Here is a 27,131-nt window from a genome sequence, read left to right as displayed (position 1 = left end):
AATCAGAAATTATTGAGTAGGTGGCAGAGTAGATAGAGCACTGGCCCAGGAGTCAGGAAGACTTGAGTTAATTCTAACCTTAGGCACTTACTAGCTGTGTGACCCTGGGCAAGTCACTTATCCTCGATTGCCTCCACAAAAAGAAAAAAGAAAAGATAATGTCGACCTTATTAATAATTTAGTGATTATTTTCTCTTAGCTTCAATTTCATATTTTGGTTTGGTTTTTGGTTTGGTCAGCAATTAAATATAACATGACCAATTTCATTATTAGAATTGTTTTTCTTTTCATGTGTGTCATGCTTTGAATGATCTAATTTAATATGTGTGGGTACTTCCACAATTCAGATCACACCCCTTTACAATTCTTCCTTGGTACTATCTTTTCCAAATGAGCCCCTCCATACTTAGTTAAGCTGGTCCTGGAACAGAGCAAATTACTTTTCAGGTTGGTAGGACACCTACATGACTTCTCACTCCATTCCTATATGTCTTTGAGAAAAGAAAATCACCTCACAGGATCCATAGCTGGAATTCATTTTTGTTGAGTTGTTTCAGTCATCTCCAACTCTTTGTGACCCCATTTGGAGTTTTCTTGGCAAGGGTACTAAAGTGATTTGTCATTTTCTTCTCCAGTTCATCTTACAGATGAGAAAACTGAGGCAAACAGGGCTAAGTCACTTGCCAAGGGTCACCCAACTAGTAAGTGTCTGAAATCAGATTTGAACTCATGAAGAGTCTTCCTGACTCTAGGCACAACATTCTATCTACTGTATCATCCAGTTGCCCCAATATAGCTGGGAGGGATATCAATAAAATGACTATATTTTATGGATGAGAATACAAAGGCTAGAAGGATTAGGTATTTGGGCTAAGGTCACAAGTAAATGACAGAGCTACGATTTAAATTAAGGTTCTTTGATGCCAAATCTTGTGCTCTTTCCCTAGTATTATCTCGTCTCTCAGAGTATGACTTTAACAGAAAAATTGTTCATATATAGGAAGAGGCTTGTCTCTTTTCTTTCTTTTTTTTAAAGGAATTTGAGTGCTTTCCAATCAAGAGAAGGATATTTCACGACACATTAGAATCAATTACAAGTGGCAGATTTGGCTGTATTTTCCCCTTGCTTTCCCAATAGTTACTAGGCACCCAACTCCTCCCAGCCTGCACACTTAGTTAAACTAGATCTGGAAAACAGAGCAAGTCACTTTCCAGCTGCCTGATTCCTCACTACATTGCTTTGAGAAGGGAGTCATCACTTTATAGGATCTATAGCTGGAAGGGATAGCTATAAGGGGCCCTTATTTTATTCATGAGGAACAAAAGCCCAGAGAGATTAAGTGATATTCTCTGTTCATATGCTCATGCTTCACCTAAAGTGGGTTGCATTCCAACTGGACTTTGGAAGACAGACCCTACTCATTGACAGGAACTAGGAATGACTAAATTCTGCTACTTTGTTGGGGTATATGCTAGGGAAAATATTTAATTTCTCTAGGTCTCAATTAACTCAAAGGTATTGGATTGATGTCCTCTAAGGTCTCTCCTGAGTCTAAATCTATGATCCTAAGAACTTAATTAACATATTATGTATTCATAGGACATAGGTTTGGGCAGCTAGTTAGCACAGTGGATAGAGTTCTGGGTCTAGAGTTAGGAAGATTCATCTTCCTAAATTCAAATCTAGTCTCAGACACTAGCTATGCAACCATGGGCAAGTCACTTAAGCCTATTTGTCTCCATTCTTCATCTGTGAAATGAGCTGGAGAAGGAAATGGCAAACCATTTCAGTGTTTTTGCCAAGAAAACCCCAAATGGGGTCACAGAGAGTTAGACATGATTGAAAATGACCGAAGAAAGATATGGATTTAGAATTAGAACAGACCTTGGAGGCCATGTAAGTCAATATCTTCATTTTACACATGAGGAAATTGAAGTACTTTGAGTTTAAGTGAATTACTGAGGGGTCACACAGCTAGTAAGTGTCCAAGGAGATATTTGAACCCAGATCTTTCTGACACCAAGTCTAGTGCTCTGTCAACTACTCGACATTAACTTTCAAAAACCAAAGAAGGATTGTAAACTGAAATTAAATACAAAGAAGAGAAAATCTTACAACTAAAAGGATTATAGGCTTGTGAGATCAAACATACAGAGCTGAAAGGAAATTTAAAGCCCATCTATTCTAATCTCCTGATTTTATAGATAAGGAAACTGAGGCACAGAGAGATTGAATGACTTGCCCAAAGTCACACAGATAATAAGTGGGCAACATGGGACTTGATTTTAGGTCCTTCCCAATCCACAGTCCATCAATTTGCAGATAAGGAAACTAAGACTTAGAAAGATAAAATAAACTTCCCAAAGTCAAACAGCCATTTCATGGAGATATTAGCACCAGAACCCAGGTGACTCAAGTAGACTTCTTCATGCTGATGAATAATAATCCTTCAGTCATAAAGGAGCTGGGTTTGGTGATATTTCACAAACAGGTAAAAGTGAATGAAACACACATCTACTTTTCATGATTCTTCAGGGCATCTTCCTGCTTTCTCCTGCCCCCACCTCCTTTTCTATGCCCTATCCATAAATAGAGCTGGAAAAAAGTATCTGTTACAATGACCCAGGCTTTACCATTCATGGCAAATCTCCCTAAATTACAGGCTTTTCCTCGTAGAAACCATTTACAGCAGGGCATAATGCAGGGCTGGGTGGAACTATACTATCCTTTCAACTACTTCTACCATGTTATTACTACACTAGACTAGAGTGGCCCTGTTCAAAGGCCCATCTATAAATAAATCTCCTCCTAGCTGGGCAGAAGAGGATTCTGACCAGTAGCTCTTGCTTTATTGATTTTCTGGTTTTTAGCTTCTCCACAGGGGAATGAATTTTAGGCTGTTTTGAAAAGAGAAGGCCTGAAAACATTTGAATGTTGCCAGACTCCTGAAAAATCTGATGAGCTGGAAATCAATAACATTATCACTGAACACGTTCAGTGTGATCCATCCATTTGTACTTTGGGAGAGTGAGGTTTGATAGAGGGCCTAGGTGGGAAGGAGGGGCTTCCTTCAGAGAGAGTCCTCTGTTTATCTTTCTGAACACAGGAGGGCTCTACTGTTTTCTTTATGGCAGGCCTCTAATTGCCATGTGTTCCCAGTAGTTCTAATAAAGACATTCTGTTATACCTTGGTTCCTGCTCAATAGGGGAGGCAAGAGAACTGGCTTCTCTCCAGGTGGGTTTGAAATAAAAGCTAACAAGTTGTAATCACCTTCCCAGTTTGATATAACCAATTCAATTCATTTCAGTCCAATCCAATTCAATTCAATTTATCAGATATGTATTGAATGACTGCCATGTGCCAGATACTGTGTTAGATTCTAGGAATACAAACACAAAAAGTTTAAAAACAAAACAAACAAACAACAACCAAAAAAACCCCACATCCTGTAGCTTATATTCTCCCATCTATAGGGAACAGTCCTGGAGCTCACTCAGAATTTAGGTAATTTAAAAAATCACATTAAAGTGCATAAATAGGGCAGTGTGAGGTGACCCTAATCCCGGAGCCAACAGTTGTCTGGAAGCCCAGGTCAGGCAGATTTTGGAGGGTATGCAATGTTGCATTTCACTAGAGCGCAACAGCAGTGGGCCACCTTTGGCCAAATATGGTATCTCTTAGATGGAAAAATTCAACCTCCAGGCAAACTTGCAGAAATAGCATCAGTTAGACTTCAAGGGCTGCACAAACCTGTATACCATCAATTGAGTAAGTGTAGGGATCATGTTGTCATAAAGAATACAGGCATATTTCATTTTCTGGGAACAAATGGGAACAAAAAGTATATTCTTCATACACTGGCTGGCCAGGTGGTTTCAGACATGTTACAGCAGCTCAGCTTCACCAGCGAGATCCAGTGGAAATTGTAAAACTAGCTATTTATGGGATGTTACCCAAGAACCTCCACTGAAGAACCATGATGCAAAAGCTACATCTTTTTCGAGATGAAGAGATTCCAGAAGACATACTTAAGAATTTAGTAGAAGAGCTTCCTCAACCACAAAATATACCTAAAAGGCTAGATGAATATACCCAAGAAGAAACTGAAGCTTTCCCAAAATTATGGACTCCATCTGAGGATTTTCGGGTGTAATTGGAGGGAAGTTGTAAGAAACAACAGAAAACCTTCTAAGCTTTTGAGAGTTCTGATTTCTCCCTGATGCCTTTTTCCCAACCTAAAAATTCAAGAGAACCCAGCTGCTGTGTGCAGAAGGCTGTCTGTTAAACACGGGTGCAGAAAATTTATAGGGGAAAGAACCAGGAAAATATCAATAGCAAGCTACAAGAAAATAATTTATTGTATAGATTATTCAGTGACCACATAAATGTTCAGAATAAAATCATTTGCTCAGCTGCTTAAAAAAAGTGCATAAATACCCATTCTTTTCAGATGTTTTCCTCCCCCAGTTAATAGTTTTCCCTACACATTCTATAAGGACATGTGGACAAAGAAAGGTAGGAGTAGTACGTGTTTAAATGTTGTCATCTCAGAGGGGGAGAAAAAGGTGCCATATCAAAATACTAATAGAAGCACTTTTGGAAGTGAAAAAGAATTGGAAACAAGTAAAAATTCTCAGAATATAACGATTTGTTATAATGTGCAATTATGAAAATTTCAGAGAAGCATGGTAATAAATGAATTGATGCTAACTGAAATGAGTAGAATCAGGAAAATTATATGCAACAATTATGACAATGTAAATAGAAAGAATTTCGTTAAAAAACTGAATTCTATGCAATTATAGTGACTAAGCCTGGCCTTGAAGAGCTGAGAAAATGTAATTTGTCCTCTTCTTTTCAGACTTGAGAGACTATAGAAAAGGAATAGTGCATATAATGTCAGATAGTTTTGATGTGTTGGTTAATTTTGCTCAACTATATTTTCCCATCTTTTTTTGTTTGTTTATTTGTTTGTTTGTTTTAGCGAGGCAATTGGGGTTAAGTGACTTGCCCAGGGACACACAGCTAGTAAGTGTTAAGTGTCTGAGGCCGGATCTGAACTCAGGCACTCCTGACTCCAGGGCCGGTGCTTTATCCACTGTGCCACCTAGCTGCCCCATTTTCCCACCTTTTTAAATTTATTGTTACAATCTTGTTAGGAAAGGGAAAGGGGGAGGGGTAGTTTTGGAAATGAAGGTTATATAAAAATAGAAAAGATATCAATAAAAATGGTAAAGATTAAAATGAGGAAATGAGGAAATTCAACATAGTAATCCTGGCATATATGTCTAGGAAGAATCCATAAAGTGCTGCAACTTGGTAGCAAGAGATCTTCTTAGGATAGTGGTTAGAAAATGAGACTTGGAGTCAAGAAAACCTGGGTTTGAATTCTGTCTTATTTGAAAGTAGCTGTATGTCCCTGGTTTGGTAATATTGTGTCTCTACGTCTCAGTTTTCCTCCCAACTCTAAAATGGGAATCATTGTATATTACAATATGAATCTTGAGGTCAGTAATTATTTTTTGCTTTTTCTTCAAATTTCCAGCGTTTATTTATCATGTTCATCCCATAGTAAAAGCTTAGGGGCAGCTAGGTGGTGCAGTGGATAAAGCACCAGCCCTGGATTCAGGAGGACCTGAGTTCAAATCTGGCCTCAGACACTTGACACTTACTAGCTGTGTGACCCTGGGCAAGTCACCTAACCCTCATTGCCTCACAAAAGAAAGAGGGTTAACATAGTAAAAGCTTAATAAATGCATGTTGGTTGATTGCCCATAGCACCAATATCACAGAATTGTTTTAAGACATAGATATGATACCATGTGTAGAGAGCTTTGCTAACACTAAAGTACTGTAGAAATGTTAGCTACTAGTATAATGTTTATATACTGACTATATTAATGCAAATATTACCTTGTATATAACCTTTTGCTAGGTTTCTACCTTATATTTAACTACTTTGTGTATGTGTATACATATATAAATACATATGTACTTAATATACATATCCAATTATGTAAATATCTATGTATTCATATACATGTGAATGTGTTTGTTATCTTTTCTGTGTATGTATATGTATGTATGTGTATAATATTTTATTTTTCTAGTTACCCATAAAAACAATTTTTCACATTTCTTTTTTAGAGTTTTGAGTTCCAAATTTTCTCTCTCTCCTTCCACCTCCTTCTTTGAGAAGGCTAGCAATTTGATACATGTTATATATGTGTAGTCATGTAAAACATATTTCCATATTAATCATATTACGAAAGAAAAGACAGACTCAAAAAACTAACCAAGAAAAATAAAGTTTAAAAAATTATACTTTTATCTGCAAAGTCCATCAGTTCTTTTTTCTGGAGGTAGATAGCATTTTTCATCCTAAATCCTTCAGAGTTGGCTTGGATCATTGTATTGTTGAGAATAGCTAATTCATTGACAGTTGATCATTATACAATATTGCTGTTACTGTGTACAATGTTCACCTGGTTCTGCTCACTTCACATTGCATCAGTTCATTTAAGTCTTCCCACGTTTTTATGAAAGCATCCTGCTCATCATTACTTATAGCACAATAGTATTATATAAGACAATTTGTTCAGCCATTCTCCAGTTAATGGGCATCACTTAAATTCCCAATTATTTGCCAACACAAAAATAGCTACTATAAATACTTTTTGTATATATAGGTTTTTTCCTTTTTAAAATCTCTTTGGTATTCTGATTTAGTAGTGGTATAATTGGATCAAAGGGTATAGACAATTTTGTAGCCCTTTGGGCATAGTTCTAAATTTTTCTCCAGAATGGTTGGATTAGTTTACAACTCCACCAACAGTTCTTTAGTATTCCAATTTTCCTACATCCCCTCCAACATTTGTCATTTTCCTTTTCTGGCATATTAGTCAATCTGATAGAGATAAGGTGGTATGTCAGAGTTGTTTTAATTTGCATTTCTCTAATGAATAGTGATTTAAAGCATTTTTTTACATGACTTTAGATAGCTTTGATTTCTTCATCTGAAAACTGCCTGTTTATATCCTTTGACCATTTCTCAATTGGGGAATGACTTGCATTCTTATAAATTTGACTCAGTTTTCTATATATTTGAGAAGTGATGCCTTTATAAGGGAAACTTTCTGTAATTTTTTTCAGTTATGATTGATAACTGTATATTTCCATCCATGATATTCCCCCACCCTATTTATTTTTCTCTCTCTCCTTTCAGTCTGTCCCTCCTCAAAAGTTATTTTATTTTACTTCTGACTACTGCCTCCCCTAATATTCCTTCTCTTCCATCAGCCCCCTTGCCTTTCTCTTATCCCTTTCCCCTCATATTTCCCTGTAGGGTAAGATAGGTTTCTCTATCCATCTGAGTGTATATGTTATTCTCTTTTCAAACCAATTCTGATGAGAGTAAGGTTAAAGCATTGTCCACCTTCCCCTCCACTGTATAAGCTCTTTTGTGCTTCTTTTATGTGAGGTAATTTATCCTATTATATCTCTCCCTTCCTCCTCCCAGTATATCCCTATTTCTTACCCCTTAATTTTATTCTTTTTAAATATCATCCCATCATAATCAATTCACACCCATGCCCTCTGTCTATATTTACTCCTTCTAATTGCTGTAATAATGATAAAGTTTTTAGGGGTTACAACTATCATCTACCCATGTAGGATGTAAACAGTTTAATCTTATTGACTCCTTTATGATTTCTCTTTCCTATTTACCTTTTCAAGCTTATCTTGAATCTTATGCTTGAATGTGAAGTGTTCTTTTCAGTTCTGGTCTTTTCATCAGGAATATTTAAAAGTCCTCTATTTCATTAAATATCCATTTTTTCCCTGTAGGATTATACAGAGTTTTTCTGTGTCGGCAATTCCTGGTTACAATCCTAGCTCTTTTGCCCTCCAGAATATCATTTTACAAGTCCCCTGATCCTCTACTGTAGATGCTACTAAATCTTTTGTTATTCTAACTGTGGCTCCATATTTGATTTTTTTTTCTTTCTGGCTGCTTGCAATATATTCTCCTTGACCTCTGAGCTCTGGTGTTTGGCACTAATATTCCTGGGAGTTTTCATTTTGGTATCTCTTTCAGGATGTGATTAGTAGATTCTTTCAATTTCTATTTTACTCTATGATTCTAGGATATTGGAGAAGTTTTCCTTGATAATTTCTTGAAAAATGATGTCGGGGCTCTTTTTTGGATCATGGCTTTCAGGTATTCCAATAATTCTTAAATTCTCTTTCCTACATCTATTTTCCAGGTTAGTTGTTTTTCCAATGAGGTATTTCATATTTTCTTTTATTTTTTCATTCTTTTGATTTTGTTTTATTGTTTCTTAATGTCTCATGGACATTAACTTCCACTTGCCCACTTGTACTTTATAAGGAATTATTTTCTTCAGTGACCTTTTATAACTTTTTTTTCTAATTTGGCTTATTCTGCTTTTTTAAGGAGTTCTTCTCTTCAGTGGATTTTTGTGCCTCTTTTATCATTTGGCCTATTTTGTTTGATTAAGGTGCTATTTTCCCCAATATTTTTGTGCCTCCTTTACCAAGTTGTTGACTCTTTTTGTGATGTCTTGCAAACCCTCTCATTTTTTCCCCCAAATGTTCTTTACCACTTTTATTTGATTCTCAAAATCCTTTTTGAGCTCTTACAGGAATTCTTTTTTTTCTCTTGAGTGGGGTGGGGTGGGTGAGACCAATTTACATTTTTTTTAAGGCTTTAGCTGTAGCTGTTTTGACTTTGTTGTTGTAATCTGAGTTCATGTTTTGACCTTCCTTGTCACCATAGTAACTTTCTATGGTCAGGTTCTTTTGTTGTTGTTTACTATTTTTTTCAGGTTATTTCTTGACTTTTAACTTAAAAAAAAATATTCTAAAATTGTACTCTGCTCCCTGAGTGTAGAGAGCACTGTCCCAAGCTTCACGTTTGTGTGTGTATGTGTGCTGATGCTGTTTTCAGAACTAGTTCTGAGGGTTTGTAACTTTTAAGTTCTTCCAAGGTGGTATAACATAAGGAATGATGTGGTCACTTCTTTTCCGGAATTTTCTCTGATCTGTGAGAATCACAAGTATTCTTTTCTATGCTGGAACTATGACCAGGGTCCCCATCTTTCTGCAGCTGCATGATCTAGTGTACTTGTTCTCACCGTCACCCTGGGACTATGACCTGGAACTGTGTATGGGCAAAGTAACAGTCCTTCACTCAGAGACAACAAAGGATCCACCTTAATCTCCTTCTGACCCCTTTTTTATCCCCTTACTATCTCTGGAATGAGAGCTCTGGAAGCCACCTCTAATTCAGTCACCCTAAAAGCCTGCTGCTGGCTTGCTGGGGTCCAGTCAATGTTGGACTTCACTCCACTCTCATATTAGTGAGACAGACCTTTCTTGTGAATGTTCTAAGTTGGGTTAGAAAATATTTTGCCCTGTCTTTTTGTTGGTTCTGGAACTCCAAAATTCATTATGAGACATTATTTTAAAGTTTTTAGAAGGGAGATTTGAGAGCTTAGGAGAGTCCCTGCCTTTTTTCTGCCATACTGGCTCTTCCCCTATATTTTTTCTATGTGCTGTTATCTCCTTGGTTATAATGTAATCTCCTTGGGAGTAGAAATTATTTAATTTTTTTTGTACTTGTATAGCCAAGGCCTAGCACAATGGCTGGGACATAATAGGCATTTAATAAATGTTTATTGATTGATTGATTGATTGATTGGTGAAGGTGGTATGAAGAAATAAGTATAATATCCCAGGCTTTTGAGGGGCTAATAAGCTTACTGAAGAATCAATACATATACACAGAGAGGCATAATGGAAAGGATGTTGGACGCAAAGTCAGAAACCTGGGTTGAAATGCTGCCCCAAATACTGATCAGTTGTGTGACCCTGGACAAGTTGAATGACTATATCATTGGTTGATTGAATCAACCAAGAGTATTGAAAAATGGGTTGATGTTAACCTTCAAGTTGCTTTTTAATGATGTATCACAGAGTCACTCCTAAGGTACATGTTATAGGTACCATAAAACATAAAATCTTATAGTTAAAAAGGATCTTAAATGAAAGAATGAATATATTTATGCATGGTCACAACACACACAGACATTCACATATCCAAGCAAGATCCTCTGAAATGGAAAAAGAAAAGAGGTAACATAAATAAACTCATCAAAGACAAGACCTCCTTCATTGTATGATTAGTTGAAAGAATGAAGGATGTTCGGTCACTTGAGAATGGGTCAAGATTCTTGATTCCTTATAACTAGGTTCCCTAGGGCTTTAAACTCACTCCATGTAGAAATAAGATTATTTAAGCCCAGCCCATTAATTGAAGGCACCATTCAGAAGGGCTCGGTCTGTGGAAGGACCTAGAAGTGACTCAATACCAAAATTACTCTGATTTATTTATAATGATATTATAATGTACCCAGTAATAATCTCTGGCCACTTTCCTTCATAGGGGGAATGTACACTCATCATTTCCAGCAAAATGTGGGTTTAAAAGATCTTATTGCTACACTAAGCTAGAGCGTCTAGTTATAGTGTCTCAGAAATGGTGAGTAATTTTAAATAAATCTCTCTTTTCCCAGAAATATATTAACAAAAATGTGGACCATGACATCTAATAATGTCTCCATTTATAAGTCATTTGCTACCAGGGCTTTATCTCAGTTGGTCTGATGGTTGCAATATAACTGCAGTATAAAAATCTTTCCTGGGATCCACTCTGAAGGACAACTTCAAACCTTGTTTCCCCAACCCCAGATACAGACTTGATTGTAAAAATGCATTCACTTGACCATTCCTTAACTAGATCTTATAATTTATTTCCTTTGAACCACCAGGTTTCATAGAGTTCTAGCTTCTTTAATGTGAATCAATTTTAGCTTACTAGAACAATACCTTCTTAACATGTGGGACCCAAAACTGAGCATAGTATCCCCAATATGGTCTGGTCAGGACAGAGTGAAAAGGGACTACCATCTCCTTATTCCTGGAAGGAATGCCTGTCTTACTGAAATCCAAAGTCACTAGCATTTTTGGCTGCCACATCACACTATTGACTCATTAAATTTTAAGGCCATTAAGATTCCCAGATCTTTTTCAAACACTCAAATTTGGGGGCAGCTAGGTGGTACAGTGGATCAAGCACTGGCTCTGGATTCAAGATGGACCTGAGTTCAAATCCAGCCTCAGACATTTGACACTTACTAGCTGTGTGACCCTGGGCAAGTTGCTTAAACTTCACTGCCCCACAAAAAAGAAACACTCAAATTTTTAAAATCCAAATATAAGGCTTTATATTAACAGAGGTTGAATTAAACTGGTTAGATTCAGTCTGATGATCTAACCTTGAAAAGAGATTTTATATCAGAATTCAAGCTTACCAAGACTCTTTTTTTTCTCTTTAGACTATTGCGATAAAACCATAAGAATCATTTAAATTCAGACTGAATAAGCAAGGCACCCTTTTGAAGGCTATACCCTTTAGAAAAGAATATTCTGTGTAGTGTATGTGTGTGTATGTGTGTGTGTGTGTGTGTGTTTGTGTGTGTGTGTGTGTTGTTAGCCTGGAGTATCATTTAAAACTCCTTATAGATGGAGCATAAGAAAACTGTTTTGTTTATGTTTTCTGTATCTCTTCCCAGATCTCCCCCAAATAAGAAAAAACACATACAATTTATTTTTTACCTGTAGAGATCCTGCATCCATAACCACAAATGCCTTTGAAACCCTTTAGATCTTTTCTGTAGTTACAATTTTGTATAGTAACTCATAGATAGTGACTTTCCCCAAAAGGGAGGAACAATTCAAAGTGGTTTAATCATAGCATTTACTTTGAAGGGTTACTAGGTTGCACAGTGATTATGGCTTGGGATCAGGAAGACCTGAGTTCAAATTCATCCTCAGACAAGTACTAGTGGTGTGACCCTGGGCAAGTAACTTAACACTGTTTGCCTCAGTTTCCTCATTTCTAAAATAAGCTGGAGAAGGAAAAGACAAACAACTCCAGTATCTTTGCCAAGAAAACCCCAAAAGGAGCCATGAAGAATCCAACATGACTGAAAATGACTAAACAATGACTAGTTTGAAGGAGGATTAATTTTTGATAAAAGCCAGAAGCCAATAAGTTACAGTTTTTTACAAAACTCCAATTTGTTACACAAGTTTTACCTTGGTGATACGTTATCTATGGTGAGTCTTGAGAAGTATTTCACTTCTCTAGGCCTCACCTTCCTCCTCCATGTGTAGAAAGAGGTGAACTAGATGGTCTCTACAATCCCTTCTTATTCTAAATATGTGCTTTTGTGATTTGACTTAAACCAATTCCTCTTTCTTTCCCTTTCCTTCCTAACATCTTCCAGACATCAAACAAGGAACGGGGGAGGGGGGAAAGTTGCTAATGGTCTCTGGCTTTCTCTCTCCAATCAACATGACTTTCCAGATGTAAGTGGATCAGCAGGTAGAATGAAATGCTTTATCACCATCAGCATAAGAGGCTTGGCAACAGTTGTAGGTAGCAATAGAGTAGAAACAACAACAAAAAAAGACAAATTCTATTTCGTTAAGGAGTCTATTTTTACAAGTTCACATTTTTCATTTTACCTTTCATTTGAATGGTGTGCATGCGTGCGTGCGTGCGTGCATGCGTGTGTGTGTGTGTGTGTGTGTGTGAGTGTGTGTGTGTGTTTGTGGCCATGTGAGTGGCCAAGTGAGACTCACTTAAATGTTCATTGTAACTTCAGTACCTCAGCTCCTGAAATATATGGATTCTATTCAGTATGTGACACTGAACTAATACTTCTATAGGTTCAACTCTCAAATCACCCATAGTAGCAGCTGCCTTATCTACTTGTGCTGTGAGAGGCAGCATGGTGTGCTGGGTGTGGAAAACCTGGGTTCAAATCCCACCTCTGACATTTATCAATTGTGTGTTCATGGACAAATCATTTAACCACACTGAACCTCCATTTCCTCATCTATACAACGGACATAACAATATATCTGGTATATATCCCACAGACTGGCATGAGACTCAAATGAGACCACATATGCAGAGTGCCATATGCATGTGGGTTATTATTGTTACCTGTACTGGCCATGTGCAATGACTCTGTCTGCAGCAGTAATGCTACACATCAAAATGTCTAACATAGTACCCAGCAATGAGTTAAACCCTGGGAGGAATCTTTCCCTAACTTTTTGGAAAAATAACATTTTCCTGGGGACCTATGTCTTGAGGTTATATTAGTTGATTGAATAAGAATTGAGATGGGAGAAGCCTAGAAGAGCACTCCTGGAAGCATATATGTGGACTGAGACTCTAAAGACCTGTGCTCTAGTGCTACTCTGTCATGCTCATGACTTAAATTTGCCGTGCCTTAGTGTTTCCCTAACGGTAAAATGGGGACAATGATTTTGGTTAGAAATCAAGATTTTTATTCCCTCTCACTCACCCAGAATCTCCAGATCCATGTCAACTTACTTTCTTGGACACTTTTCTAAAGGTGCTGAGAGGTTGGAACTTTTTCATAGACAGACAACTAGTCTGTTTCAGAGTCAATAATAATATATTTGAAAGCGAAGGATAAAGTAATTCTTTTTGTAACTAATTTCCATCCATTGGAAGGGATCTGTTGTACCAGAAAAGGACTATCCTCATTGAAGTGGTAGAGTCTGTACATTTTCCCGACCAAAAAGCAGGTCACATTGTCTGCTGTAGATACTCCTTTTGTTAAAAAGCCTTCAAAAGATACATTTCCCTCTTGAAATCAGTACTTTTTCAGATGAGTGTCAATAAAACAGGGATAATGATCATTAGTCAAAACCCATGATTTCAACCATGGAGGAACTCCCAGTATGGAATCTCCTTTTATATGCAGATCTGCAACTCAGTCACTAAATAATCAAGTGACTTGCCCATGTGAGATTTAAAATTGGATATTAGATCATAAATCTCCCCTACTTAACCTTTCCCTTAATTTATCTCCCAAACTAGTAAAGGGAAGAAGCTTTTGGTTTTCTAGATAGACCTTTTTATTTATTGTTATGGTAGTCACAAGGTGATGTTGATTAGAAGGATAGGAAAGTAGAAACGCAATACAAATCGTCTTAAGTCTAAGCTTAGTCTATATTCCTTATAAAAACTCACCAAACCGAAAAGGCCACCTTTGGAGAGAGAGAGTCTGTGCCACGCCGTCAGGAGTCCCGCCAAGCAGGCCAAAAACCCCCACTTCCGTTCTCTCCACCCCGGAAGTCGAGTCCCGCAGGCAGTCTGACGTGCGCAGCAGGCGGACTGTTCGTCTCCTCCCCAAAAGGGTGGTCCTCGAAAAACTGGCGTCTTTCAGTTATCCTAACCGACTGTTAAAAACTTTCATATTTTACCACACCCATATTCATACAACTAGTATGTAACAAGAGCAAGGCTTGAACTCAGATCTCTCTGACTCCAAGGTTAACCCTCTAGCCAGTTTGCTTTGCTACCTCTAACACATGATAATGATGCCTTTCCTTAACTACCTAATTGCTTATAATGAAGATAAAATACTATCTATAAAAATGCATTAAAGTCTTCAGAAGAAAGCCAAGGTATTAAATAGAGTTTTGTAATAAATTCCACATTGTTTTAATATTTTAATATGATTATTCAGCATCGCCCCCCCAAAATGGAAGGATTAAAGTCTGAGGGTCTCTGTAAAGTGGCATCCAATCTTTTCTCAATTTAATACATGTATATGTATATGTATATGTATATGTATATGTGTATGTGTATGTGTATGTGTATGTGTATGTGTATGTGTATGTATATGTATCTATCCATCCATACATAGCTTCTCATGGCTTTTGTTACTACCAAGCACACCAAGATTCCCTGCTGCTTGTCAAACAGTATGCTCTAATGTTTTTCTACTTATTTTGACTTGTCATCCATGTTTTTGGATTTATGTGATGTGTGCACACCCCTTACAAAATGAATGTTGCTTATTTTTTTGCCACCTCATGAGTTCATCCATAAAAACAAAATGAGTATTGGCAGACACTTGACAGCAGTAACCTAGATAAATATTTTCATTTACATAAATGTACCCTTAACATTTCATGAACTTACTTGCCTCAAATCCCAGAAGCCATGAAGAGAACAGAAAGCATCACAGACTTCTGAAACCAGACCAAGACAAGATTCCAGAGGTTGCGGGCCAAGATATGGAGTCGTTTGGTGGAAGGCCCAGTGAAAGAGGGCAGCTTCTCCTTTTTCTGTGGGAGTAGAGAAACTGACTCCCTCTTCCTCCCAACACCCCTGCCCCCATGCCCTCCTGTAATATTTCATATCCTTATTCACTGAAGAGAATATCATCTGGAACAGATAGTGAAAACTAGTTAAGGGACCAAGGAGATTCTGAAATGAATTATAATGCTTCATGCTTGTCTCCAAGAGAAGAAATTATAGTAGCCTCTAGGTATTATTCTTTATCCCTGTGTTCAGATCTATGCCTGTTTGTATCTGCCTTCACTGTGTGTCTTTTTACATTGTATGGGGTGCCTAACATGAAATGGTAATAATATATTTTGTAACTTCTAATAGTTTGAAAAGTGCAAACTTTCCTGTGGGGATAATTATCTTACCCTTCACCCTATGAAAACTACTCACTATATTTCACTGGTTCACTTCAGTGATTTGCTTCTCTTAGTAGGCACCCCCTGGGTAGCAGCAGGCAAATCGTGAAGACAACGTATGTTTTCTCTTAGCAACGTCCCATTTCTGGGAGTGGAGCCATGGACCAAAGCCAATCAGAACTGACAAAAGCCAATCAGAAGTGAATGTCCAGTACTAGGGGGAGTCCATTGCTGGGCAATTTTCTTAAGATGAGAAGGGGATAGAAGGAGGACTGCAATAGGCTTCTACCCTAAGTGATTCAGAATGGTGCTATAAAGTAACTGAATGAGCTAAGAATAACATTTCCTTGGCTGAGAATATTTTCTCAGAGCTCAGCTGGAGTGGAGAGAGGAAGAAAAAGACCTTTGGGAAGATAATTTCTACTACCATATTGCCATAAATTAAAAAAAAATGACATCTTCTGAACTGAAATAAAAAGGGAAAAGCAGATCATAACTTAATAATGGCCAGCAATCCACATAGTGTTGTTTTGGTTGGTATTCATATGCAACTGGCCAAGACACCTGGAGACAAAGTTCTTGCAAGAAGGCCTAGTCATAGGGCTGTTCTAGATATTGATTATGGTGTAATCTCCTGATGTGAACTTAACTGATGTGAATACCACAGAACAAACATGAGTGTCATGCATCCAGATTGCCTGACTGTGAAAAAGGAATACGTACAGCTCAGTGGTTTGACTACAAGTTAAGGCTGGGATGGTTCTAGAATAACTCTGCTGACCTGCTAGCGTGCTCTCTCTCTCTCTCTCTCTCTCTCTCTCTCTCTCTCTCTCTCTCTCTCTATATATATATATATATATATATATATATATATATATATGTATGTATGTATGTATGTATGTATGTATGTATAATTCGTCTCCCTATAATGGATAGTGATATTTGTAATGTAGATGGAATCTACCTGCACATGGCCTAGTTCACCCTATTTTGTCAAAGGTAGGGAGAGACACAAGGAAAGTGAATCTGAAAAGGGGATTGCTGTTTCATTGCTTCAATCTGCTTCTCCTTCCATTCCTTCTTTGTCTATGGATATAAATTATATCACTGCTCTTCTTCTTTTATCACCCTGATATTTCAATGCTTGTTTTGATAAAAATTGCTGGAAAATGAAATGTGGTCTGGCAGAAATTAGGTTTAGAATAATCTCTTACCTGATATACCATAATAAACTAAAATGGGTGGATAACCTAAAAATTAAAGGCTATATCATTTTAAAATATCTTAGAAGAGATAGAAATAAGATCCCTTTCAGAATCCTGAAAGAATGAAGAGGAAGAAGAACAGGAGAAGGATGAGGAAAAGAGGAAGAAGAGGAGGAAAAGGAGGAGAACACTATGCGCCAGATACCACTTTACAAACATCTGATTTAATATATATTAATATGTTTAATATATTATAATTAACAAAATAATAAAAAATTATCTGCCCTGAGGTTTCACTTCACAGCACTTAAATTAGCAAAGATAATAAAAAAATGGCAATAGTCAATGTTGGAGGAGTTCTGGAAAGATAGACACACTAATATGTTATTTTTGTTTGTTTTTTTAGTGAGGCAATAGGGGTTAAGTGACTTGCCCAGGGTCACACAGCTAGTAAGTGTTAAGTGTCTGAGGCCGGATTTGAACTCACTAATATGTTATTGATGGAGATATGAATTAATCCAGCCATTCTTTAAAGCAATTGAGAATTACTAAGCAAATGACTGACATGCTATACATTTTGACTCACTCCTAGGCATATTCCCCCAAGGAATTCAATACAACCCCCCCAAAATAAATAAAGACCCCTTATACAACAAAATATTTTCATAGGACTACTATAATAACAAACAAAAACAAAAACCAACAACTCTAGAGCATTGATGCCCATACATGGAGAATAACTAAGCAAGTTAGAATCCATAAATGTAATACAATTCTACTGTGCTTTAAGAAATGATGAATATGGTGAATATAGAGGAGCATGGGACACATACAAAGTGATGTAGAAGAAGTAAGCACTACCAAGAAGATGATATACACGATGACTACAATAATGTAAATAGAACAACAAAATATAATAAAAATTGATTGTTATATGAAGGCACCTCCCACCTACTTTTCAAAGGCAGGAGATTTATGTGAGAAGTATTGTACTTGGGGGCAGCTAGGTGGCGCAGTGGATAAGGCACCGGCCCTGGATTCAGGAGGACCTGAGTTCAAATCTGGTCTCAGACACTTGACACTAACTAGCTGTGTGACCTTGGGCAAGTCACTTAACCCTCATTTCCCCCGCAAAAACAAAAACAAAAAGAGATCTAAGAAGTATTGTACTTAAGAGCAGATGTTTCAATTTATTGGCTAATTTCACTGAATTGTTTTAAAAATGTGTTCTTTATTTTAAGTAATTATACTATGGGATGAGAGGGAGAAGGAATGTACTAGAAAATTTAGATGATATAAAAGCAAAAGATTTTAATAATTTTTTTAAAATCTCAATTTATTAGTATTCTAGATTTTTAGTCCACTTATCATTTTGACCTCTTAGAGTTCATTCAAGGAACATTTACTTAATTTCTTTTATTTGAAAGTGGTAGGGTCTAGGAAGATGATTAACGATGATTTTTTAAAATGTACTACTTATGTGACCTTGGTCAATTCATCTAACCTCTCTAGGCCTTAGTTTCTTCATATGTTAAATAAGGGTAAAAAATAAATGTTAGTTTGCCATTGGGGTATCTTGAATGAATGGAAGAGAATTTATTAGGCTTTTTATGTGATAGAATTAGAAAACAAAGTCCCTACTCCATAGGAGCTCATACTCTAATTGGGTGAGATAACCTGTACAAGAAAGTTCAGTTGCACAGCAGATAGAAAGGCCCAGACATCCTAAGGTTGCAATGGTGGTACCTCAGGGACCAACAGCAGGTCAAGCTGGGGAGTTTAGAGAATGTGGAGGCAGTACAGATGTTAAGGCCCATAGAGCCTTAGGATACAGTGACAGGAGAAATGATAAGGCCTGTATGACATTCCTATTATCTTTTCATATAATTTACCAATATCATTATCAGTTCACATTTCATAGGACTGAAGCTAATGAATCAATGCTCATCCAAGTTATATAAGCAGCCTTGTTCATTCTGCAGAGTAAAGGGTGTGAACATACTTCCATTGGGAAGGGGGGATTGGGCCTAAGAGTTTGTTTTTGTTTGTTTGTTTGCAGGGCAATGAGGGTTAAGTGACTTGCCCAGGGTCACAAAGCTAATAAATGACAAGTGTCTGAGGCTGAATTTGAACTCAGGTCCTCCTGAATCCAGGGCCGGTGCTTTATCCACTTCACCACCCACCCTGAGGGTTTTTTTTGTTTGTTTTTTTTTTTTTTACGGGGCAATGGGGGTCAAGTGACTTGCCCAGGGTCACACAGCTAGTAAGTGTTAAGTGTCTGAGGCCGGATTTGAACTCAGGTACTCCTGACTCCAGGGCCGGGGCTTTAACCACTGTGCCATCTAGCTGCCCCACCACCCTGAGTTTTAATGGAAAGAAGATTCTGTGTTTTCTACCAAAAGGGTGGAGATAAATCTATCAATCAGTATTTACTAAACATTCACTATGGGCCAGGAGATGGGAAAGGTCATTATCTAATTAGGAGGGATAAAAAGGAAGGTGACATTGGCAGAAAGCTTTGGAGAGAAAGGTTTCCCCTAGGCCTTTGTCATTAGCCTCTTTGGATAGGATATAGGCATCTTAGATGAAGGATAATTCAGGACTAAACGAAAGATAAAATGAACAATGTCTACTTCATAAAATTGAAAAGCATAAGAGAAATTTAAGTAGAGGAAAAAAATGTTTGATAGGAGAAATATAGAAAAAAGATGGAATTATCCACCAAGTCGCTAAACTGTTCATAACCTTTAACTTAGCAATCTCACTAATAGGCACACTCCAATGAGGTCAAAAGTCAGAATGAAAGAACCTATATGTAGGAAAGTATCTATGACAAGGACAGCTAGGTGGCACAATGGCTAGAGCTGAACTGTCAAGAATTCAAATTCTAAAGCAGAGAGGGCAACACTGATGGGCTGGCCACATTTGGCTAAAAGACTATTTCATGGAGAACTCACACAAGCGAAGTACTCACATGGAGTTTAGATGAAATGATACAAGGACACTTTCAAGGTCTCTCTGAAGAACTTTGGAATTGATTGTGAGACTTGGGAGATACTGGCATAGGACTGCTCAGCATGGCCTGCTCATATCAAAGAAGACTCTGTGATCTATGAGCAAAACTGAATTACAGTAGCTCAAAAAAGAAACAAAAAAAAAAACAACAAAAAACCACGAGATGTAAAAATTTAGGAACATCTCCACTCCACTTCATGTGGACTATTTGTGTACCACCTGTATTAGAGCTTTCTGAGCCCATGTTAGTCTGATCATCCAAAGTCAGACACACTGTATATTGACCGCAACATAGTGATGTCATTTTTAGTCCTTTTCGAGTATGAAGGACAACTATATATGATCAATCAGGCCTACTCTTAGAGGAATGTTATTAGAATAAGGAGGACTATGAAAAGATTCTTGCAGAAGGTAAGACTTTAGCTGAGACTCAAAGGAAATCAGAGAAACTGGTTCATTATTCTCAGAATAATGTTATTAAATTCATAAGATAAAAATAAAATACATAGAATTATAAAGAAACTTATAAAGTAAATAAACTATATTGTAATAATAACAATAACGATAACAATAACAATAATTCCACAGATGAGGTTAAGGAACCCTGCTATAGTGGAATGAGTCCTGGAATGGGAGTCAAGGACCTTGTATTCTGGTTGACACTAATTGGTTGGGTCTCAGGTTTTTTAAATTTATTTATAAAATAAGAGGTGTAAACTAAGTGGTCTCTAAGGTTCCTTCAAACCCAGTAGTTTGTTATTTCAGAAATGGGATTTGAAGGAAAACAGATTCCTGAGAGTGAGAATTATGACTTTCAGTTCACTCACTCAAGTGTCATTCACTCACAAGGGTAGTGCTAGGCTGAGAGTGAAGAAAATTGAGTTCTAATTCCACCTCTCCCACTTACTAGCTATGTGGTTATGAACAATTTACCTAAATTCTATGAACTTCAATTTAATTTTCTGTGAAATGGAGAAAATAGTATTTGTCCTACTGACCTCACAGTATTGTTGTAGGACTCAAATGAGATGACATATATAAAATGCTTTGCAAACTTTATATTATCATTAATAATAATAACAATAGGTAGTATTTATGTAACACTTTGGAGCAGCTAGGTGGTGCAGTGGACAGAGTGCCAGGTCATGAAGAGTCAGACATGACTGATGACCAAACAATAAAATATAGCACTTTAAGGATGAAGCACTTTGCAAAGCACTTTAGATATTATTTCATTTGATCATTACAACAACCATATGAATTAAGTACTATCGATATTCTCATTTTACAAATAAGGAAACATAAACTGATACAAGTTAATTTCCTTGACCAGGATCATATGGCTAGTAGGCATCTAGGACATGATCCAGACTCAGGTCTTCCTGACTCTCTAGTCTAGGGTTCTATATACTGTAACATTTGATTGCTTGTTAAAGCACTGGATAAATGTCAGTTACCATCATCCTCATCATCATCCTTGTTGTCATCATCCTTTTTGTTGTGTCAGACTAACTGTAGAGACATCTCAGTGGTTCCACAAGGCTGGCATCTTTGATCAGGAAATTTGTGACTGTCAGTAGTGGTTTTGAGCCAAAGCAAAAGGCAACCACTCCCAAATGAGGTTTTTCCCTCCTCCCCTGACTCTTTACCTACACTAGACTGGTTTTGCCAGGAAGTATAAGCAGGAACTTCTACCTTAATCTGAAGTTTGTGCCAAAAGGATATAGAACCAGAAAAGGAGCTTGGAGTTCTACTGTAAGATTGACCAATACAATCGTGGTTTTCTATGATTTCATCTCCCATCAATTCAACTAAAAAGCATCTATAATGTCAAAAGCAAATGAAGAGGGGTTAGCTAGGTAGTACAGTGGATAGAGCACAGGCCTTGGATTCAGGAGGACCTCAGTTCAATACTTGACACTTACTGGCTGTATGACCTTGGGCAAGTCACTTAACCCCAACTGCCTTCACCACCCCCCCAAATTTTTTAATTTAAAAAATTAAAAGCTAATCAAGGTCAGGGCATATCAAGAAGGATATACTCTCTATACTCTAGCATCACTAAATTGAACCATTTTGTTGTTTTCATCTTCATGTAGCAGTCTTGTTGGCCTTTTAACCTTCTGTATTTAGTTTCCAGGTCTCATTGCATCACTGTAGACTCCAATAGTAGCAAGAGAAAAATAAAGTGACCTAGACATTCTTGAAACTACAGAGTACCTTTGTACTGTGACTCAGTCCCTAGTATTGAGCTATGCTGGTGAATGGTACAAAAGGACAGCCATAGCAAGAGGTAGCATTTACTATTGAAGTATCAGCTGGTCCATGAAAGTCAACTAAAGGCTATATTTGAAATATGTGCCTAATATTCTCCAGGCTTAGGGTACTGAATCAGCCAATCAAAAACAAATGTCATTTTATAAAGATTTTTCAGAATAACCCAGCAATAAGCAATATGAATTGCTATAATATACAGCAGGCTACTCAATACTCCAATAAATGTATAACATTGTTGCATTCACATTTTCTCATTTTGAGCAACTCTTCATTCTTATAAATTATCCCCGTAGGGTTTAGCCAATGTTCTAGACCTTCTATATCCCTTAACGTTGAATACAAAACAATTAAGCATCCTCTCACCACATCTTGATGTAGTACATCCTCATGATCTACTTCCTTTTCTCTTCATATATATCTTAGTGACAACGTTGATTCACATATATAATTTTGTTAGTAACGTATGCAAGACTATTCACACATCCTGCATCTTTGCCCTTTGGGTGATCTGTAATATTCCTAGGAGGATAGCTTTAGAGTTGATGGTGACTCAGAGGTCAAATGAGTCAAATCTTTTCATTTTGCAGATAGGCAGATGAAGTCCATAGAATTGAAGAGACTTGACCAAGCTCACATAGATAGTAAGTGACAGGTTTTAATGGGATTTGGATTATTTTGTACATTATGGAATTTTATGGCATATAGTCACATAGTGCAACTAAAAGAATATTGGTGTTAATGAAATGAATAGTTGTTTTAAGGAGAATCATGGAGTTACCAAAAGTGCTGAATAATTTTCCAAAGGCAATCCAGTCCATTCTCCTCCTGTGCAATTCAGGGCCCAATTCATTGTCTAGCTGAAGTGTCAATGCATGATATATATCCCAATAAATCAGTTCTTTGGATGCTAGCCTTCTCACTACATATCATGTTTTCAATAAGAGACATTCTCTACCCACTTGAGTTTTTCCTTCATGAGTAGTTAGACTGAACTCTTTGGGGATTCTGCATCTCATTTGGGAGGCTCAACTGTTCTGTGGCTTAAAGAAATGGCAGAAAAGGTCAGCCACAAAAGTGAGCATCTGGAGGCCTTCAGCATTTATAGGATATCTTTCTTTGCTTTGGACTCTATCCTGTACACACTCAATGACAATGACAGATTGTCAACATTTGCTGTCCTCTTTGTAAGTTTCTTGAGAGTCAGGATTATTTCATTTTTCGTCTTAGTATTACCAGTGCCTAGCATAAGGTCTGGCATATAGTAGGTGCTTAATAAATGCTTGTTGATTGGGAAATTTATTATTTTATTACTTACATAATTTTAAACTTGTTTTTAAGTTAAACTTTTATTTTCTTTCTCTTCCTCTTTCCTCTCCCCAAGCAAAACCTTTGTAACAAATATGCATAGTCAAGCAAAATTGCCACACTGGCCATGTTCAAAAATGTATACCTCATTCTGCATCTTGAGTCCATCTTCTCCATCAAGAGATGGAGATCTATGTGAGCTTGGTCAAGTCTCTTCATGCATCATCGGTTTTCTGAAACCATGAGTAGTCACTACATTTAGCAGACTTCTTAAGTCTTCAAAAGTTGTTTGTGTTTGTAATGCTCTTTTTCATTACATAAATTATTCTCGTGGTTTTCATTTTATTCTTCATCAGTTTATACAAATATTCACAGGTTTCTCTGAAACTGTTCCTTTAATCAATAATAATATTCCATTATCTTCATATACTTTACTTCATTCAGTCATCCCCCAAGTGATGGGAATTTTCTTAATTTCTAATGCTTTGGTAAAATAATTGTTATAAATATATTTGTACATGTGGATTTTTTTTTCTCTTGCTTTGATCTCCTTGGGCTGTAGGGCAATTTCTGGGTCAAAGTATATGCAGAATTTAGTGACTTTTTGGACATAGTTCAAAATTGTTGTCTAGAATAGCTAGACCAGTTTATAGCTTGACTAGCAATATATTATTAATACATTTGTTTTCCCACAGCTCTGTCAACAATTATCATTTTGCTTTCCTTAATCAACTTTGTCAATATGATAGGTATGAGGTAAAGCTTTCAAAATTACTATAATTTGGAGTTTTCTAATTACTAGTGATTGCTATTGATAGCTTGAATATCTTTCCTTGAAAAGTATCTCTTCATATCCTTTGTTCATTTAGCAATCAGGATATGTTATGCCTTTCTTTGATCAAAAGGATGTTGGGGGGCAGCTGGATGGCGCAATGGATAGAGTACTGGCCCTGGATTACCTGAGTTCAAATCCAGCCTCAGACACTTAACACTTAATATCTGTGTGACCTTGGGCAAGTCACTTAACCCCAATTGCTTCACCAAAAAAAAAAAAATGGGGCAGCTAGATGGCACAGTGGTTAAAGTACCGGCCCTGGATTCAGGAGGACCTGAGTTCAAATCCGGCCTCAGACACTTGACACTTACTAGCTGTGTGACCCTGGGCATTGCCTGCCCCCCTCCAAAAAAGGATGTTGGGCAGTTTTCTCTGCTGTTATATCTTTTAGAGCATGTTACCATCATCAGATCATAGATACAGAGCTAGAAGGGACCCCAGAGGCAATCTAGCCCAGCACTTCTTTATACAGATGAGGAAATTTATGAATTAACATTTGCACGAGAGACATCTTGCTAAGAGACCCTCTGTGGTAGCATTTTGCTCTACTTAATACAATTGTTTTATATAGCTGACAAGTAATAAACACAGAGGTGTGTTCTTATGTTTCAATTGAATGAAACTATTACATATAGTCATCATATAAACATGAGTCTGGGAAACTTGGGCTCTTCTAGGGAAAAGAAATGAAAGGTGATTTTCATTATAAGGTGAAGATTGTAAATACTAATGCAGATTTTATTTTTTCACATATTATCACCTTCTATAATAGTTGTTGTTACAAAAACATGACATCCTCACCTGGGTATGACAATTTCATGAAAACACATCCACGATGATTGACCGAAAATGATATGTGTGTTATGTCCAAATAGGTTCAGTATCTGGTCCAATGGACAAATGAGAAATTGAGACCTCATGTAAACAATTACATTACTAAGAAGTATAAATCAGCAGAGCTTTCCTTTGTCTTACACAAAAACAAATGTTCTTAATTACCCTTCCTTTCCCAGGACAAGCCAAATACATATGGTATATTCCTGTCAGTGAAGGACCCACGACTGAATTTCAGGTTAATCCACTTTGGAGGCATTAACACAAATTTCACTGTATCTGTGTCATAGTGTTCTGACCCTAAATGTTTGAACCTGAATCGTTTAATAGCATGGAACATTGTTCAATAGCAAGAAAAAGTCTATTCAATGATGGGGCTGATGTTGGTCAAGATGGCCGAGTTCTTATGGTCTGCTCTTGGGGTCTATAGCTTCAGAGTATATCTAGAGAGGATATTGGGAGATTCAGGGGGTTTCCTCAATAACCATCTAGGCATGCCAGCTAAAGATAGCTGGTTTGATTGGTTTGTGACATTATCTATAAGAGTAAATGGTTCATTAACGAGTTATTTCTGAGTCACTTAAACTCCCAAGGGAGAGGAGCAAGACACATTTGTTCAAATTTTTTCTTATTGTGATAGTTTCTTTAGTTGAAGTTACATTCAAGCAATACTCTGCATTATAATGGTGAGGTTGGAGGCCAACACTCTCAGGACTTAGCCACCATAAAGAGGTCCTATATATTGTTTATCCACATTTCCTTCTATTAAGCTAAGAAGGCAAATGAAATTATATGTTATTCTAATGATATTGAATTGAGGTCTATCCAATTTAATATGAGAAATAATATCAAAGCCAGTACCTCAGTTCAGTAGACAGTGAAGTGGCACAATAAATAGAGCACTGGACCTAGAGTCAGAAGGATTTCAGTTCAAATCTGACCTTAGATATTCATTAATTTTGTGACCCTGGGAAAGCCACTTAACTTTTGTTTCCTTATCTGTCAAATAAGTATAACAATAGCATTTTTTTTCAGGATTACTGAGATGATAAAATGAGATAATTTTTGTAAAGACCTCTGCAAACCTTAAAATACTTTATAAAAGCTAGCTATTATTATTGTTCTTAAAATGTTTCTCTTACACCTATCAAACAGTGATTAAGCTAATAAATGCCATTAACATTGTGCTCAGTTAAATGCATCAGGAAAATTGAGTCAAATAGCTTGAACATCCAAGTCAGGCCAATTCCAGTATACATGGTATTTATTCTTTATGGCCCCAAAACTTTCTAGGTCTGATAGTGATGACAGCTGGAATGGGAAGATCTGGGCCACTTGGCTATCCCAGGTGAGGGTACAGGAATCATGTGCAAAGAAGGGAGAGGACAAAAGTCAAAAAGAAATGGGAAGTCATGGTTCACAATTTCCCCTGTTCCTACACAGCAGAAACAGTTGATGTTGTTGTGTGTTGTAGATAGAGAAGTTAGAGGGGAGGACTACTCATGGGGAATGTGTTATACATAGTCAAATACAGCTTTTGTGTAGGTTGACTTTGTGTAAGTATTTGTTTTCCCCAGGAAGGGTTCAATGGTGAATAGAGGGTTAAAGACAAATGGCGGGGGCAGCTAGGTGGTACAGTGGATAAAGCACTGGCCCTGCATTCAGGAGGACCTGAGTTCAAATCCAGCCTCAGACACTTGACACTTACTAGCTGTGTGACCCTGGGCAATTCACTTAACCTTCATTGCCCTGCAAACAAACAAACAAAAAGACAAATGGCTATGTAGTAAATATAAAGACCAAAAATCAGACTTTAAACATTAAAAATAGTAAAATATCATTAATTACATTCAATTTTAGCTTCAACAAATGTTCAGATCAGCAGTACAATTCCTGTGGATGCTTCTGAGTATGTATATGTGTGTGTGAGTGTGTGTGTGTGTGTGTGTGTGTGTGTGTGTGTGTGTGTGTGACAAATGACCCTGACAGTAAGCATTTAGGGTGGCCCATTGAACCTCTTATGTTCCTAAGGGG

At 37.1% G+C, this 27,131-nt stretch overlaps 1 pseudogene; it reads left to right on the top strand.

The window, feature by feature from the left end:
• The first annotated feature begins 3,619 nt into the window (after window positions 1–3,619).
• Window positions 3,620–4,155, top strand: LOC122752772 (annotated as a pseudogene).
• Window positions 4,156–27,131: the final 22,976 nt, after the last annotated feature.

Source organism: Dromiciops gliroides, chromosome 4, assembly GCF_019393635.1.
Source record: "Dromiciops gliroides isolate mDroGli1 chromosome 4, mDroGli1.pri, whole genome shotgun sequence".
Classification (NCBI taxonomy): domain Eukaryota; kingdom Metazoa; phylum Chordata; class Mammalia; order Microbiotheria; family Microbiotheriidae; genus Dromiciops; species Dromiciops gliroides.
The sequence above is the reverse complement of the archived record's forward strand: the minus strand, read 5'-3'. Positions and strand labels throughout refer to the sequence as shown.